Source organism: Arachis hypogaea, chromosome 7, assembly GCF_003086295.3.
Source record: "Arachis hypogaea cultivar Tifrunner chromosome 7, arahy.Tifrunner.gnm2.J5K5, whole genome shotgun sequence".
Classification (NCBI taxonomy): Eukaryota; Viridiplantae; Streptophyta; class Magnoliopsida; order Fabales; family Fabaceae; genus Arachis; species Arachis hypogaea.
In genome coordinates, this window is record NC_092042.1 from 62,276,198 (window position 1) to 62,291,297 (window position 15,100).

Sequence of the window (15,100 nt, forward strand, 5' to 3'; positions counted from 1 at the left end):
GAATTGTTTATCTGTACTTTTTCATAAAATTAAAAATGATTTGGAAATGAAATGCTTAAATTAATACATTAAACAAGAAAAAAGTAGATAAGAATAGATTAAAAATCAATGAAAAAGGCTTATTGGATGAGAAAGGATTAAAGAATTAAAGAAAACAAAAAAAAAGCAAGAAACAACACAAATTATGGGATAATCATTCCAAAATGGAGATTAACTTTCTTCCCTCATCATATGTGTCATCATATACCTTTGCTTCACCTTCCCCCTCTTTCTGTTTCCCATTATTTGCCCCCCTCCTTTATCATCTTCTCTCTCACTCCCTTCTTTAAATTTTAATTAATTAATTAATTAACTTTTCACCGCCTCCCATAGCATCTTGGTTTATTTTATTCCACCTAAAAAGTAGATAACAAACATTTGTAAGAGAGAGACACAATTCAGAGATCCCATCTTGTTTCATATATCATCACTTCATCAAGTTAACTTAGTTTAGGGTTGCAGCCTCATATATATATTCATTTGCATATATTCTAAACTAACTCATACATACTCAGAACTCAACATAAACAAACTACTATACAAGAGAGATGCTGATCCTTGAAAATATGGATCATGGAGAACTCTCAAACGGTTTCCCTCATAATCAGAATCAGAATCCAACTACTACTCCTCCTCCTTCATCTAATAATAACCTTCCTTCTTTGAAGAGGAAGAGAAACCTCCCAGGAAACCCAGGCATGTATATAGCTTCTTTTGTTTTTCTTTTTATATCATGATTCACGAGTGAAGGTGAGTCTTCGAACAACCGATTGAGTTGTCTAAAGAGCAAAAACAGTTACTCATATAGTTATTAAGATACATTCAATTTTTAGGATATTGTGTTTTTTCGAATCCCGTGTTAACGCGGAATAAGAGTAATTTTTTTTTTTTTCATCTATACTGATGATCAGATCCGGAAGCGGAAGTAATAGCCTTATCCCCAAAGACTCTAATGGCTACAAACAGGTTCTTGTGTGAAACCTGTGGGAAGGGTTTCCAAAGGGATCAAAACCTTCAACTCCATAGAAGAGGACACAACCTTCCATGGAAGCTAAAACAAAGAACAAATAAAGAACCAAAGAAGCGTGTATACGTGTGTCCGGAGAAAACATGTGTCCACAACCACCCTTCAAGGGCTTTGGGAGACTTGACCGGAATTAAGAAGCACTTTTGCAGGAAGCACGGCGAGAAGAAGTGGAAGTGCGACAAATGCTCGAAGCGTTACGCGGTTCAGTCTGATTGGAAAGCCCACTCCAAAACCTGTGGTACAAGAGAATACAAGTGTGATTGTGGAACCATCTTTTCACGGTAATTAACTAACCCTAATCCTTTTAAATAAGCTTGTGTTTTTATAGTTGTTTTTCATTCAAAACTCACCTAATTAAAAACCGTTAAATAATTTAATATGTTTAATTTAATTATTTTATAATAACTCTAAATTATCAACTTGACCGAAAAATACTTATTTGAAAAGGTTACTAAGTAAGACATTAAACTAGTATCTAAGTAGAGCGTGAAAAACGATGTTCTCTTTCTCTTTATCTATGCATTTCTTTGTCGTTTCTTGTGTGTACTAGATATGTGGTTTTATGAGTTGTGGGTGCCTGCTGTCTATTGCTCTATTTGGCTTTTAGGAGTGAAAAAAGGTAGAAGAAGAGTCTTTGTAGTTCAAACAAATTAAAGGACTTAAAAGATGCCACACACATACACAAGTTTTCTTCTTTTTTTTTTTTTCTCTCTCTTTGATAAGGCTTAGCTTCTTTTGTGGTGATCCTATAGTCCTAGACGACAAAAGATCACGGTTTGGAATTATCTTACTTAACCTTAGCTTATTACCTTATATATGTATGTGAGAATGTGTCGTGCTTGTTAGTTTAATTTTGTTTGATACTAATCAATGCCATAGTCTTGCTATATCAAATAATTAATAAGTGCCATTTGGGAATTTTTGCTAAACACTCATGTTAGATTTGTTAGCTGCTATGCACGAACGCGTGATACGATACTACATGGAAGGCGAGGACACCTAAATTTTAAAATTTTATAAGATATCGGACACGTATATATATAAATTATAAAATATTTTTTAGATAAATCGTAATAATATTTTGATATTTTATTGATATTAAAATATAAATTTATTTTTTTATTATTTTATTTTAATTATATTAAGTATTTAAAATATTTTTTGTTTTAATAAATAATAATATATATTATATATAAATTTATTTCAAAAATATATGTATAGAATAAGATTGGACACGCTGACACATGGTAGTATTTTGGTGCGTCTAAACGTATCCGAAAAAAAATTTTAGACATAGTTAGATACAGTAGACACGACGAGTGTTAATGAGTGTCCTATTCAAAATGTGTCCGATACACGAATACGACAACTCAATAAAGTGACCGTACTTTATTTACAGGTTACATGCTTCTCCTAGAAAAAAAAAATCTTATTTGTTTTCACATAATCATAATGAACAAAAAATATAGAAAAAGTCAATATTTCACGTCGCATTTAATATATTAGAAAAAAAAATCTAAAACTCTTAGAAATAATAAGAGCTACCAAAATTCAATTAAAAAAATTCGAAATTTAAATTTAACAAAAGTTTATTTTTAGTGAGCTTTCTAATAAATTTATTTAGTGACTTATTATAATATTGACTGAATGTGACTGCAATAATCTTTATCATTAATGTTAGTATTGCTATTATTTGCAGGAGGGATAGCTTCATAACTCACAGGGCATTTTGTGATGCATTGGCAGAAGAAACAGCTAGGGTAAATGCAGCATCAAGCATAAACAATTCAACATTAGGGGCTAATAATAATAACAATAACATTATTGGTTACAATAACATGATGATAGGAACCTCCATGGCCCCTCATCATAATAATAATAATAACATGGCAACCCAATTTGCTTCAATTTGCAATAAGCCAATTCCATTCCCTGAAGAAGCCAGAAATAACCAAACAACAACAAGAGGATTATCCCTTTGGATGGACCATCATCATCATCATCGTCAAGAAGCAACGATGGCCACTAATAACAATAATTACCATCTGAACTGGGTATTCGGATCGAAAATTTCGACCAATCTAAGCCAAGATCTAAGTAGCAATACTACTATTACTAGTACTACTACTACATCGCTTAGTGTTCCTTCATTGTATAGCTCACAACATCAACCCCATCAAACATGTGCTTCTTCATCGTCGGCGAACATGTCGGCGACGGCATTGTTGCAGAAAGCCGCTCAAGTTGGTGCAACCTCATGTGGTCCATCATCATTCTTGGGGGCATTAGGGTTGAAATGCAGCAATGGTAGTGGTCAAGGGCAAGATGGGAATAACAATAAGTTTTGTGGGGTGTATGGTTCAAGTTTGGTGCTAACAAGTAGTAGTAATAATATTAATACAGAGCCAGAGAACAATGAATTGTCACAAATGCTCCCTTCAAAGAGGAGACATGTAATGCCGAATGAGGAGAGTGGAGGAGGGCAAACTAGGGACTTCCTTGGTGTTGGGGGTGCAAACCACCATTTCCCACCCTTCATCAACCAAAGCCTGGATTTGATTTGATTAATAATGATGATCATATTAATCAATATATGTGTTAATCAGATGTCTTCAAAATATATACATATATATTAGTGAGTTCTACCCAACTCCTTCTAAATCAACATGTAAATTATTCTTTATAATGTGACACATTTTAATTGGATGTTTAATTTTAATTTGAGTTAATTTAATCTAATAAGAATTAACATTTTAACTAAAATAAGATCATTTTGTAATTAAATATTTTTTTAAGGTGAATGATTATATAATTTTTGTAAATATTAAAAATAAATTTATATATTTTTTATCAAATCAGTATTAATTTGATCATTCCACCCTTTCATTGAATAACACCTCGCTTGGTGAGTGAAGAACATTTCCTCCCTTCCACTGTTCCTTCCTACTCAAATTCGTTCTTGCTAAGCTTCATCTTCGCCTTTTTAATTTTTTTTTCATTTTAGTTATTTTAGAAAATTTATATATGTATTTGACTGTAATGCAATTTATGCACCTTCAATGATAGATTTTCGGTTAAACAAGTTTTATGGGACAGAATTAGATATTTGGGCTCTATACGGTGCAAAGACTCGCATTTTTTTAGAGGACTTCCCTCCTTAGATATATTATGAGATCGAAAGGCTATGATTCACTGGTTGCTTTTTCTTTTTTCTTTGTTTTTTTTCCTTTTATAAGACAGGCCTGTTATCCTCCCATCTTGTGCCATTCTCTCCAATTAATGATATATTTCTTTCCAAATCTGATATAATTTCTTATCATAAATGCTTACAATTTTGAAATATGACAAACCAAGAATGGACTACTAGGAAGTTGAAGTTTACGAACCTAGATTGATAGGATTCATTGAAGTTAGACATCAAATATTCACTCATTGAAAGTAGAACAGGTCCTTAAGTTGGTCTTGCTGCTTCCACAGCATCAACTAATGCCTGAATTAGAGTTCTCTAAAAGCATGATTTGGGAAAGAAACAAAGATTCAGTTTTTAATATTTTAGTAAATTATACAATTATCTATTTTGGACTATAATTTAATTTTAAAATAATTTAACTATAATTAATATAATAACCAATTAAAAAACGATATATCACAGAGAATAATTTACATATTGTTATAAGTAGGGTACAGTAAAATTTATCATATATATTATTTGTACTCATCATTCATATGTGTCTCATATATATGAAAAACTATAGGGAACAATGTATGTAAAACGCGAATAACAGTTTAAAAAAAGATAAATTTAAAATTAAAAATTAGATTTTTAATTAATTAAATAATTATTATTAAATTTTAAAATTTGAAAGTATTAGAATTAGCATCTAAATCACTACGTATAGTTACAAATTCACATATTATATATTTTGCACTTCAACTTCTTTTAACAGCGTCAGTTTCTTCCACAACCGTTATCGTCATCATCGCAAAAATCTTGACACTACCGTCCTTTTTACCGCCGCAACAGGCTCTCTTTCAATTCGGATAGTAACGCCGTTTTACACTCGTCATTGGCGTTGATCTCTTTCACCTCTGCCAACTATTTCTCACTGGATGACGCCATATCGCGATGAAAATTCATGATGTTACAGCAGTACCAACATTTTTTTGACAAGACCATGCTACACATGCTTCACCGCTGAATTGGTTCCTTAATCATCGCTTGTGTCTACGTTCTGCGTGTATACTTAATCCAAGGCTTCTATATCGTATCCCACGGTCTCAAAATTTACATGTTCAAGCTCCTCATCGACTTCCTTTTTTCTCAGGTTGATTCCGAAATTCAGAAACTCTACGATGGTGCCACACTATCCACTAGGGGCTCCGATGAGTTCGTCCCTTCGTCCACCGCCTTCCTGAGTTCAAGTTTTGGTATTTAATCATGGCTAGTTTAGATGATATTTTAGTAGGTATGTGGATGGTTATTTTAATTCGTATGTGGATGGTTATTTGATTGGATTGGGTTTAGTTATATGTAAATAAAATATGCTAGATGTTTAATTCACTGGATATGCAAATGATTATTTTTATCCTTAAGTGGATGGTTATTTTTACTAGGAATGACCGATGCCGGTAACGGTGTGTGGCAAGGCAAGCAGTGACGGCGAGGAGGAGGCCGACGGCGCTGTTCGTTTTCAGTTTGGAGAAGAGCAATGCCGATAAAATCAGAGTTCTTGTTGACAAACCAACGGCAATGAGGAGGATCTCGGCAGTGACAATGGAGATTAGTTGGAGACCAAGCTATGGCAACAACAGCAAAAGGTTTGGAAAAAAAGTTGGTGTTCTGATAAATTAAAATATAATAAATAATTAAAATTTTTGAATTATTGAATGGAATTTTTTAGTTGGATAATTTGAGTGGAGTTTTTTTTAGTTTATTAGGCCAAATTTTTAATCTATTATTCACCTTGTTTAAAGTTTTTATTGTCTACATAACGTAGCTGTCTATTTAATCATCAGCATACTTCGTTTATTATTATTATGAGATTATAAAATATTTCTCTTCTCATTTTAGTAAGGTGGATCGAAATTTTTCGGTTATACATTTTCCTTTTATTTCAAATAAAAAGAAAAATGAACATATATATATGAATGAAGATTGGGTCAATGTTTAAAGGAATTTTAATTTATCTGTGAAAATTGTCTATGTAAATATAATATTCACATATTTGATTAAATTTTAAAATTTAATTCTCATGAATAACTTATTTTTAGGAATAGTTTTTGCTTAAACATAAAATTATATTCCCATATCAAGACAATAAAATTTAACATATAAAATTATTATTATATCTCTCAATTATTGTGTTCTTAAGAGTTTTTCCTATTATTGGTATTGAAGTAATTTTAAAAAGTAAGAATTTATTCTTTAAAATACCTATAGTAAAACAAATCTATCCCCATTTATTTTTGAAAATATTGAAAATAGTTTCTAATCATTTGTCCTACTAAACAAATAATTTTTTTATGATATTTAAATATAATATTTTTTTTAGAAATATAATTTCTTAGAATTTATTGAAAAATCTTGAAACGAACCTCCACTGATTACCCGGAGAACTTTGCAAGGAGGGAAAAAGTTGGGAATTGAGTGCTGAAAAGTTTTGGTGTTAGAAAACTATTGAAGGGTTAAGAAGGAGAGAAAGAGAGAGAGATCCATGCATATTCTTTTGAATTTTGAAAGCTGAGAGCCCTTTTTAATTTATTTTTATTAAAAAAGTAAATTGACATGGATTCATTAATATTTGATGAGAGAGAGAGAGAGATAGAGGTGTCTGTGGAGTAGTGGGGGCAACAAAGCAAAAGGACATAGATGCCTTTGAAAAATTCCATTATAACAAAAGGTGGTGCCTATTTATTAAAAAGGGTTAAAAGTTATTATTTAATTTAGAATATATAAAAATAAATAATTTTTAAAAAATAAAAATTTATTACAAAAAGTAAGTTAGGCAAAATTTAGATAAAAACTCATAGGCACCATAGAATTGGCCGAATTGCAGAATAGTTTTCATCTCTGTTTTGTGGTTATTGTCTTGTCAAAGCCTTGGGCTTACTTAAAAGAGAATTTCCAGCAATGGTAGGCTTTTAGCTTTTACTAAAAAAAAAAAAAGGCTTTTAGCTTCTCTCTATACATTGGTTTCTCAAATAAATTAATCTACCCTTTCCATTCATCCTTACAATTTGCATACTTTGCAGTGTAACCATTTTGGCTAAAATTCTCTGCACACATGCAGAAAACAAATTACCCTAATTAGAAAATCAAGGTACATTACGGTAAACAAATGAATCTAATTAGAAATTCAACGAGATTATCCATAATAATGTTCATAAAATTAAATGTCGAATTTATCGAACGATTTATCAACGAAATGAATCATATTAAGATTTTAAATTCGTCTAATTAAAAAAGTATATCAACTAAATTCACAAATTTTAAAAAAATTAGATAAGTCAATTCGTCGAATTAAAATTTAATTTTTTAAAACATATTTCTCTAAAAACTAAAATACTAGTTAAGAACCACCATAAACACCAACAAAATATCATTTTGATCAAAAGAATTCTCTTAATGATAAAAGAATCTCAAATTTAACATTTCATGGGTTCTTAATTGTGTTTTTTTTTTAATCTTTTTTGAGTTTTTTATGATTTTTCTCCCACATCTGAAATTCAAATTTTCAATAATTATTTAAGCGAAATAATAAATTAACTACTAAATCCACCCAACTTAATTTATTCTTATTACTTGTGTTTGAATTTTCCTCCTATTTTACTTTTTCACCCTTGCCAATAGCCCATCTCTTCTTTTCATGTATTAGCAGCGGAAAGTGCGGTATTCTGTTGCCTTTTTTTTCACTGGTTCATATATATCCTTATGGTTTTCTACTTTTCTACTATTACTACTACTAAGACTAGGTCGTAGTGAAAAAATGAAAAAAAAATATACATCATAGTGGATTCAATAGGGCAATTTAAAAAGGGAAGAATAATAAGAGTCAGCCTGGTGAGTGTACTTTGGTCCACGGACTCATTGTTTACTTATCTTGTTGCATACAAAGATTCTGTCAGTAAAAGAATAAAAATTAGATAATAAAAAATGATTGTGCTTAAAAAAATTAAAATAAATATATAATACATATAAAATTTATATCAATGGACAATGGGTTCCATCTTGTCAACTCCCTTAGCGTCATTCTCAATTAATATTAAGAGAGATGATATATCCACTCATCTTTATAGTGATAAGTATTAGTACATTGACCTGCATAAAGATATAGAAAGGAGAACAAAATTAAAGTAAAAAGGTAAAAGAAAAAATATGAAGAAATAAAGATACAAGAAAAGGGTCCTTATAGTTTAATTATTTTTTTAATCCATGGTTAGTATTAAATAAAAAGAAAAATATGAAATTATGATAGTTAAGTTAGTTAAATTGACGCGATTAAGAAAGTGTCCTTTTAAATTATGGAAAAGTCTAGGGGCCAGCAGTTTTATTAAATTTTGGTTAGCATGTAACCAGCAGAGAAAGGTGAGCCATTGGATGAAATCTCACACCAATCTTACACCATCAAATCATCATTGATGGCTAGTTGATAGCTAACAATCACAAAAATTGCTGCCCCCTAACATTGCTCTTAAATTATTATAGTTTTAAGAAAAATAGTAATTAAATTAGAAGAAAATGACACTCTCTTCTTTTTCTTTTAATTTTAAATTATACACTCTTCTTTTCTACAAAAGTTAAATAACATGTATTTTAGTTTATTTGATTAAAATATTTTCCAGTAACCATTATATTTATATATATAAATTAGTGATAATTATTTAGTTAACTTATAAAGAGAAATAATATATAAAATATTTTTATTATTATTGTAATAAATTATATTTATTTTAATATTTTTTACAAAAATTATTTAATTTATATTTTTATATATTTTATGATCAATAATAAAATGTTGAAAATAAATAAAATTTATTACATCAAAAATAAATATATATTTTATATTACTATTAATATTAGTATAATAGTTAAAATAATAATATAAAAATATATTAGTATTGTAATATATTTTATTTATTTTTAATAAATAAAACTTTTAAATATAGTATCTTTTAACAAGTTAAAATATTTTATATTATGTAATAATAGTAACAGTAATATAAAATATATATTTCATGTTAAAATAATAAATTTATTTATTTTTAATATTTTATTATTAACTATGAAATATACAAAATAATTTTAAATGAAATATTTTTGTAACAAGGTAAAATTTAAAAAAATATATATTACAATAAAAAATAATTTTATATTATTATTGCTATTATTACTATATATAATTATCTTGATTATTAAAGAATCGTTTAATCAAATGGATTAAAATGCATGTTATTTAATTTTGGTAAAAAGTGCATATTTTAGACATAAAAAAATCATTTAGAAATTTTGTAAAAACAGAATATCATTTTCTCTTAAATTAATCCATTTAAAAAGGTTAAGTCAATTGTAAAATTGTTAACAAAATCAAACTCAAATAAACTTTAATTTTTGCGTGTAAACCTCATTAGAACCTATATCATTTAAGTCAATCATGTCTGTTATCAAGTTAATTTTATCTCTCGGTAAAATATGAGAGAGTAAATGGTATTCTTAGTAGTTTTTGTTTTTTACATTATTCTCATTTTAAAAAGAATTAATTTATTTGTAAATTTGAGTTTTATTTAAAGGTTTATTATTATAGAATGAGTTACTATATGTATAAGGAAGGATTCAAATTTTCGATACTTATTTAAGCTGAGCTAATAACTAGATCAATCCAATTTGATTATTGATATTCTTAGTTAATTAGCTTCCTTCCTCTTATTAGGAAATTCTAGAACAAATAATAATAAGAGTTAATATTTAATTTGGTCTCTGAATTTACAGTTTAAATTTAATTTTTAAAATTTTAATTGTCTCTATTTACTTCACAAACTTTGCAAATATAACTCACATTAGTTCCTACAATAATTTTCGTCACACAAACATTAATAAAATACTGACTTGGATAGTCAGATATATATAATTTTAAAACTTATAAAATGATACAGTTTTTATTTTAGTGTTCAAATAGTCTACAAATAATGTAAAATGACTTATTTTGAGAGGAAAAGTTTCAATAAACATTACTTACAATGTTGTTTTTGGATTAGAATATCAAAACTAAAATGACGTCATTTTACAAAATCCAGCGTTGCATCCAATTGTCTATATTAGCATTCTGTTAATATCTATTCGTCGAAAATTATTTCAAATACTAACATGAATTTTGTTTGCAAAATTTAAAAACTATAGAGACAATTTAAATTTTAAAAACTAAATTGAGATATACATAAAAGTTCATGGATCAAATTAAATAATAATAATAATAGTGCTCGTTTAAATTCAAAAATCTTGATCATCTCATTTTCTTTTGCGGACAAAGAACTTTAGTATCTAGTTAATAACAAAATCACTTGTTTACTGTACATGATGAGCCTTTCGGCTTAAGGAATTGAATATGCATTCCACCTACAAAAAACAGACAACAACATGTGCATATACAAGTCACAGATATGTCTCATTAAACCTTTTTACTGTTCCGTATGATAGATTTAACAGGAACCTGCTATGTTAGGACACCCCAAATCAATCAAAAAAAGGAATTTAAAGAAAAATTAAAACACAAACAGATCATGAAAATGAAAAAGTGGTATAGATAGCGAGGAAATTAAATTAAAGTAAAACAAAAGAGAAGCCATTAGCCATATTATTCTCGAGTCTTGTTGACTGTGCCGTACAATATTGCTCTTTAGGTTTTTGCTTTTACTTTTCGTTACACGATGAATTGTTGGATATATAGGACAAGATATCAAATGGGTTGTTCATGATTATACCACAAATATACGTTTGATTGGACGTGGTATCAATATTATCATGTGCTTAAAGATTTGATGAATAAATTATATAAATCATTGCATAAGGTACAAATATGTATATATGAGGGGATGAAGGAATATTTGTCCCGTGATGATTTCATGTAGGTCATGAAAAAGCTTTTTAATGTCACCATTCACAAATGTTTACTTTGCTTACTTTCATATATCTGAAAACAATAATTGTCACCATCAAATTTTGCCCTCGGACTCTTATTAAAGGTCTTGGATTGGAGTATTTACCCAAGTACAAGTACGCATAAGAAAAGTCACAATTTCTTCTACATACCAAGTCTTAACACATCAAGACAAAACACGTGTAAAGGATTAACTTGATTTATAAGACTCAAGACCTATATTAGTTAGGAAGTAAAACTTTTAAAGCCAAATTGATTATTATTTCTTGGAATGAATATGTTAGGTGTCTTTATTTTTTTAAGGGTAAAACATTCGTATAAAATAAACCAATGTCAATATTATATGAATCACCCGATGCAAATTAAATAATGTTACATGAATATTTTCATTTATACTTTTATATAAATCGAATTAAACTAATTCGAATTACACAATATAATAGTAAATCAAAACACATGAATTCAAATTACATGAAAATATTATTTTAAGTATAAATCGAATCAATGTGATTCAAATTAGTATGAAACAATGTAATTGAATCAGTTTAATTCAATTTACTATTTGTAACAGATTATTAACATTTAAGTTCATTTTTATTTATTCTATATTAACTTTAAAATATAAATGTCAATAAAAAATATCACATTTGAATTCAAATAAAATATCAAAAAATCAAAACGAATAAGAATAGAAATCCAATTTTTATATTTTAGTTCAAATTTCAGAAAATCTACATTTTTATAAATTTATGAATTTAAAACGGGACATTAAACGATTTCTATAAAGTCGTTAAAAATTATCTTTTGACTCATTAGCATCTAAAAAATCATTACTGGGACTTTTTATGTTGAAAAAGTTAATATAAAGTATAGCCCTCTAAGGTGGCATAGAAATTAAAACTTGAATTTTTTTTTTCAAAGTCAGAAATAATAGATAGTTATACATTATAAAATAACCAACTGCATTTATACAATATGTAATTTGACCAAAGGTGGCATAGGAGTTAAAACTTAAATTTTTTTCAGAGTTAGAAGTAATAGATAGTTATATATTATAAAATGACCAACTTTATTTATACAATATGTAATTTGACCAACTATATTTATCCTGTATTTTAATTATTTCTCAAATTACATATTGTATAATATATAGTTAGTCATTTTATAATGTATAATTTTTTGACTCTGAAAAAAATTCAAATTTTAACTCCTATGACATTTTGAAGGGCTATACTTTATATTAACTTTTTTAACATCAAAAGTCCTGATAATGATTTTTTAGATGTTAATAATGAGTCAAGGAATCATTTTTAATGAATTTTTAGAAATCGTTTAATGTTTCATTTTAAATTTACAAGTTTATAAAAATGTAGATTTTCTAATATTTGAACTAAAACACAAAAGTTAGATTTTTATTCTTATCCGTTTTGATTTTTTTGATATTTTATTTGAATTCAAATGAGAGGTATTTTCTTATTAACATTTATGTTTTAAAGTTAATATAAAATAAATAAAAACACAACTTTCTTTCATAGAATACAAATTGGAAGAAGCAGTGCTTAATGAAAAAGATAATGAAAAAAAAATTCATGATCAAGTGGCTCAAAGAAGGAATAAAAACACAACTTTCTTTCATAAGAAGTTCAAAGAAAGAATCAAGAGGAACAAGATTTGGAGATTGATTGCCCTACTGAAAATGATGGTGGTAGAATATTATTCTCATCATGCTTAATACTAACTAAAAAAATTAAGAATTTTGATACGAAAATTATCTAAATGGATATAGGACGATTTGCATCCTTTGTCTACTTTTTCCAGTATTTTTATTTCATATTATCAAATAAATTAAAATTAAAAATTCATAGCAACTAAAGTTGGAATAATGGTATCCATTGGCATTTGAGATATTGTAGATTGATGAATTAACAAAGAGAGAGGCATTCGATCCCTTGATAAACAAATAACCTACATAGCAGTTCTAATGTTACGCCTTGAACCGCTCGGCCATCTCTCTCCTAGAATGATTATGGCCCAAAAATTAAAGCAATAGTGAATGATTCATATTCCCTTTTTGGATAGGCGTCCATATAAATAATCAGTTTGACTTATACAAAATATTTTTTTATTAAAAAAAAATTTCTAGGCCGTAGGCTAAAAAAATTTATTAATAAGTCTTTTGTTATATTATTTTGTATTATTTATATTGTACAATTTCTTTGTTCGTGGAATCCTTTTTTCTCAAACAATAAAAAATACAATTTTCGAATGGATTCCTACCTATACATAGATATCGGATAAATAAAAATGTTATTGACAATTTTTTATCATAGCCAATATTTTATTACAGAGATGGTGCAAATTTTTTTATCGATATCAGTCTTATGAGAAAGACACCTTATTTTATTTGTGAAAACATGGAAAAAAATTTTGACGCTTGCTGAAGGTGAAGTTTACAAATAAAAAGAATTCCTATTTTTGAGGGCTTTGAGCCAAAGATTATAGCTCTCATGAACCGACAGCTCACTATAAGAAAATGGCCGATTAGCTACCACAAAAAGAGTCGTAAAATCATCGCTAATCTAACGCAAAATATAATTTGTGACGGATTAGCTACCGCCTAGCAACTAATGCTTTCCTCGCTAATTACAAGTCACAGATCAGTGAGGCAAACACAACAGTCGCTAATTCATCGGAAAATTTTTTAGAATTATTTAAAGAATTATTTTTTTGCATAATTTTAATTGTTAAAATTTTTTTCTTTTAATTTTAGATTTAATATCTTACATCATCTTTAGTTTCATTATTTATTCAAATTTTTTAATTTTTATTTTCATTATATTTTTTTTATCATCTTCTGTACACATATCTATCATTATTTTTTTCACTAAATATAAGAAAGATAGAAAAGAGTACTATATGTACTCAACAAAATAAGAAAAAAGACAACAAAGATAGAAGTTATGTGTAAAATAAAAAAAGGTAACTGTAAGACAAAGAAAAGAAAATTAATTGATAATTATATTTTTGACCAATTTTTAAGATGACAGTTATACTAATCAAGACAATAATAATTATACATGTTAAAGAAAAATAAGAGAAAATGATAGTGTATAATATACTGAGATGATATAATAAAAATAAAAATTAATAATTTTAAAAAATAATAAAATTAAAAAAATTAAATATATTCAAGATAAGATTGAAGAAATATATTTTTTTAGCTATTAGAATTATGGATGGAGATAAAGGATAATTTGGATATAAATTTTTAAATTTGTTTCTAATTAAACAGGATTGAGAAAATAAATAATTTTAATAATATTTATAAATAACTAATCTTTATATAATATTAGTAAGTGTTTATATTGATTTTGTTACACACGATAACAACAAAATATTTTTTAAATCTTGTTTTTTAATTTAATTTTATTTATTTTATATATTTTACATGTTAAATAATTTAAGGTATTTAATCTTTTTTATAATTTATTTTTAATTATTAATATTAAAATTATAATTTTAAAAATAAAAATATAAAATTAATTTTTTAAACTCAATAGAAACGTGGTTGAACAGGCACGTGAACCACTAGTTAAAGTAGTGACGGAATAAGGACTAACGTGTTTCCTCACAAATTAGTAGCAACTTGAAATCACTGAGGAAAGTCTATCAGTTGTTAAGCAGTCGCTAATTCCTCACTAAATAAGCTTTTGATTAGTGACTCAATTGCGACCAGTTACTTCTAACATTCTCTCGGTTAACTTTGGATTTGTTATAACTCTGCGATGGATTTCCAACGAGATTAGCGGGTAATTTGCTACAAAATAGGTAGGATATAGCTTTTGCTTTGCAGCAATATTGCCGTTGCCAAGTCGCTCACTAA

The 15,100-nt window shown here is 27.5% G+C and overlaps 1 pseudogene; it reads left to right on the top strand.

Moving 5' to 3' along the window:
• Positions 1–273: 273 nt before the first annotated feature.
• LOC112703225 (zinc finger protein MAGPIE-like) lies at positions 274–3,785 on the top strand (annotated as a pseudogene).
• Positions 3,786–15,100: the final 11,315 nt, after the last annotated feature.